At 37.4% G+C, this 4739-nt stretch overlaps 1 long non-coding RNA gene across 1 annotated transcript; it reads right to left on the bottom strand.

Moving 5' to 3' along the window:
• Nucleotides 1-1174: 1174 nt before the first annotated feature.
• On the bottom strand, nucleotides 1175-4455 carry LOC112630609. Its single transcript, XR_003120899.1, has 2 exons — nucleotides 4351-4455; nucleotides 1175-1662 (listed from the first exon to the last, which is right to left on the bottom strand). It is a non-coding gene; the product is annotated as an uncharacterized LOC112630609 (long non-coding RNA).
• Between the last annotated feature and the right edge of the window lie 284 nt (nucleotides 4456-4739).

Genomic DNA, 4739 nt, shown 5'->3' with positions numbered 1-4739 from the left:
TTCCACTGCGCTCCAGCCTAGGTGACAGAATAAGACTCAATCTCCAAAAACATATATACATAAAGAAAGAAATAAGCTTTTACTTCAGCTGGCTTTTTCTGTTATTGCTCAGCAGGGGGAAGTGAGTTCCTACTTTATTACTGCCAGAGAGAGGTAGAAGTTTAGGTTCCCCCTCAGCTTTCCTGTAGAGGGGTCTACTCATTACTTCTGGGCAGGGTACAAGTCCTGGTCCTCACATGGTCTCCACTACCACCATGGTGGAGGTGGCCTCATTACTGAAGAGTAATGCCAAACATTCTGACTCCGCACTGAGCTGCTTTGATACCAAACAGTAAAGAAGGGAAAGAATACAGCATTAAGGCTGGGTAGGTGTTGAAATCTAGGCTTTCCATGTGGTCTCTCTTAAAATAGCAGGTATGGACTCTTTACTTCTGGAGGGGAATCAACAACACAGGTCCTTACTTAGCCTTCTGTGACACTATCCCGGCAGGGGTATTGGAGTAGCTTGTTGCAACCTCTTGAGGTGAAAGTCTAGACTTTCCACTTAGTTTTTACTGATATGGAGTGGGTGGTGGCTCACTTTTTCTTTTACTTTTTTTGTTAGTGTTTGGCTGGGGTAGGTTGTCTGAAGGTTTTCTGTCTTGCTGGGCTGCCCTACTGTAGTCCTTTGGCTAGAGAGAGCAGACTTTTATTGGGCCTGGTTTTTGGTCTACATATATTGACATTTTGGGGTTATCTTCTTCAGCTTCTAGAGTGGGAAAGCACAGAAAGCAGAAAAGCACTGCAGTGTGGTCCAGAACCTGCCCTTCCCATTGAAAGCTGCATCTTCTAATCTTTTGACCATGAACACTCTTGTTTATTGTCCTTTCTGCTTTGGTATCTGTGCATTTCTGTTGAATTTGTGAGCAGTTCTCTAACACCATTGGCCTTGGAATACTTTTTCACTGTGCTTTCTAACTGATTATGAGATATGAGATATTATGGGATATGAGACAAAAAAACATCACAAATGTAATTCACCACCATATTATTCCTTACGTTGTGAAGTCTGTAGCTACTTGCCTTCTCTTCATCTTTCAGAGCCTCCTTCTGTTTGCTCTGTATGTAACGTCCAAGCTTGTTGTAATTAGGGGGAGGAATGGGAAGGAGCGCATCTAATTCAGACTTCCTGAAGTGAAAGTCCTTAAAGCTTCTTTTATTGCTCTCAGTTGGTTTGTAGGTATTGTATTTTCATTTTATAGGTGCCACATGGTTCATGTTATGTTCATTCTTAAGTTTATAAATACTCATGTATATAGTTACTATTTTTAAGTCTAATGTATGTAGGATCTAAAACACTTAAATTCTCCATCGTTTCTCAATTTCTCTTAACCTTCAGAGAGAGTCCCAAGAAGCATATATATGTATGAAAAACGTTCCAGAGAGCATCACATTTTATTACTAATTGCAGTTTTGATTCCACAACTCTGTATAACTTGGCATTCTGGTGAATTGGGCCCGAACATCTGTGAATCTTAAAAATAGTGGTTGCCTCATTATGGCTTCCTTATGCATAGGATTAAGAACACAGATCGTGGAATCAGACAGCCTGGCTTCCACACTCTAGCTGGGTGACCATGACCACGAAGAAGTTCCTGAATGTTCCAGTGTCAGTTTATTCACCTACAAAATGAAGATAATATGAGTATTAATTTGCTGTCATACAAATAGTCTTTTTTTCCCTGTAGGTAAGGGAAATCTAAGATCATTTTTCTCTGGTTGCTTTCTGTACTTTTTCTTTGTCTTTAGTTTTCAGAAGTTTAATTACATTGTGTCTTGATTTGGATTTCTTTGGTTAAACCTGTGTAGGGTTCATCCAGCTTCTTAAACTTACAGGGTTAAGTCTACAGTAAGGCTAAGTGTATTAATATGTATGTAGCATTTACAACAGTGTCCACCTCATAAGAACCATTAAGTGTTAGTGATTAGTATTACCACTGCCTTCCCTCAAGGCAGCACAGAAAGAAGAAAAGTGCTGCAGTTTGGTCCAAAACCTGCTCCTCCCATTGAAAGCTGCATCTGCTAATCTTTTGACCATGAGGACTCCTGTTTATTGTCCTTTCTGCTTTGGTATCTGTGCATTTCTCTTGAATATGTGAGCAGTTCCCTAACATCATCGGCACTGGAATACTTTTCCATTGTGCTTTCTAACTGATTGTTATTATACTAATAAAGATCACACCTTCCTTATCTTTGTAATTGCAGTAAAGTGCACTGGTTTCTTAGGCATTCTAGGAGCTTTTTAGTGTATGTGTGTGTGTGTTTGCATGTCCAGGTAGTCAATTATTTTATAGGTAAATTATAATTTCACTCACTATATCTTTTACTTCAGTTACACTGCTCAGGACTTGAAAAATGTGATTTTCTTTGCTCTCTTTGTTTTCATTTTTCTTTTTCTGAGACACACATAAAATGCTCTGTCACCCAGGCTAGAATGCAGTGGTGTGAACATAGCTCACTACAGCCTTGACATCTCAAATGATCATCCCACCTCAGCCTCTCGCCTCGCATGGCTAGTGTTTCTGTTGTTGTAGAGACAGGGTCTTACTATTTTCCCTAGGCTGTTCTTGAACTCCTGGGCTCATGTGATCCTCCCACCTCAGTCTCCCAAACCACTGGGATTATAGGCATGAGCCACCAAGACCAGCCTGTTTTGATTTCTTATACAGGTAAAATATCCATCCTCTAATTTCCATGTCAACAACTTCTCTGTCACAATTAACATTTTCTCTCCCTATGCTCTGCATTCAGGCATCTCATTAATTATTTATTTTTTACTGCCTTCAACCTTTTTATTGATAATTTTATTGCTGGGTAACAAACCTGCACGTTATGCACATGTACCCTAGAACTTAAAGTATATTAAAAAAATATTTTTAGACACTGTTGCTCCTTTGTTATAGAGTTACGTTGAGCAGAGAGGAAAAACCAAATATTTTCTTATCTTCTTCTGGTCTATCTGCATAGGTAAAGAAAAGTCTAGGGCATTTAGGTTTTCTTATCTTCTTCTGGTCTATCTGCATAGGTAAAGAAAAATCTAGGGCATCTCTTTGTCCAATGTTTTACAATTTCTATTCGTATTTTTTAATTGTATTTTTTATATGTATTTTTATGGTCTTTTAAAGGAAATTTAAAGATGGTGGATCAGGTATAACTGGTGTGCTACCATTTTAACATAGATATCTTTCAAGTGACAACATGCTATAACTGTTACTCATGTGTGACCTTGAGTATGTAATTCTTTGAACTCAAGTTTCATCATATTTAAAATGGGGTAGGAAGAGAGTGTTAAAATTACGTTTTCCAGTTGCAAACGATCTTTAATTATCTGTTTGTATTCATAGGAATGTTTAAATTATGAGGTAGAGATAATGTAATTTAACAAATGCAGATGATTTTAAAATACATATATTTAGCCCAGATTCAGGCAATTGATTGACTACCAAAAACTCCACTCAAAAATAAATGCCTGTGTAAGGTATAACAATTCTGATACCACTACACATCTATTTTGGAGTTGAACAATTAAGTAAATGGAAACATCTAGGCTTCTTATTACTGGGGTGAGAGTTTACAGGTAAGCAAGGGGAAGAGGCCAGATTAGAACTAAAAGCATTCTAATAAATTAGAATTGAAAACACCCTTATAAACTCATGTTCAGCATAACATAGTTACATATAGAAATGTTTATAAATATGTTAACATACATGTAGATTTCCTTACTCTCTCAACTGAAAGGGTCTGGAAGCAACAACATCCTAGGAGTAACAAGCACATCTAGCGCCCAGATTTGATTTTAACACCTTTCTTGAATAAATGGAGTTAGGGCTCCTTGGAAAATGGGCTGATTCTAAGACTGGGGCAGAATGTATCTGTGATGATCCTGGAACATCCTTTAGTACCAAAAAAATAAGGAAGTGCTCAAAAAAAATACAACAACTCCACACAAGGATGAGGGCTTAGCAAAGGGACACCAGAACCAACTGAAAGGGCCCCCACTGGCCAAAGCCACAGCAATTTGAGCAACAAAATAAGTAAAGTGGTATTAGATTATAACCAAAAGTATAAAATGAGTATCCATGAATCCATATGGATATAAATAGTTGAGTGAATTAGTAAATTGGTGAGAGTAGACAAATCTCCCATGCAGAAGAATCCAAATAATTATGTAGATGTTCTGTCCTCAAATAAATAGATGGTAACTTCCCCACTCCTTAAGTATGAACTGTGGTTGGTGATTTCTTTTGAAGGAGTACAGTATAGAATGGAGGGAAAAACAGTACCTTTACAGAGAAATCTGGCAAACACTACCTCAGCCAGGTGATCAAGTTCAATATTCAGCAATAAGTCATGTTGTTAGTGTGTGCTCTTGATATGACATGATGAGAATTGCACTTCGCTTCTGTGATATTCCTCCTTAAAACACACAACCACAGTCTAGTTACGAAATAAAAAAAAAAAAATCAGACAAATCCCAAGGGAGGAAAATTCTACAAAATACCTGTTCAGTACTTCTCAAAACTTTCAAGATCATCAAAAACAAGGGAAGTCTTGAGAAACTGTCACAGCCAAGAGGAACCTAAGGAGATATTATGATTAAATGCAACGTCGTATTCTAGTTGGGATCCTGGAATAGAAAAATGATATTTTGTCAAAAACAAACTAAATAAATATGAATTAAGTATAAACTTTAGTTAGTA

The sequence above is a fragment of the Theropithecus gelada genome, chromosome 8 (assembly GCF_003255815.1).
Source record: "Theropithecus gelada isolate Dixy chromosome 8, Tgel_1.0, whole genome shotgun sequence".
Classification (NCBI taxonomy): domain Eukaryota; kingdom Metazoa; phylum Chordata; class Mammalia; order Primates; family Cercopithecidae; genus Theropithecus; species Theropithecus gelada.
The sequence above is the reverse complement of the archived record's forward strand: the minus strand, read 5'-3'. Positions and strand labels throughout refer to the sequence as shown.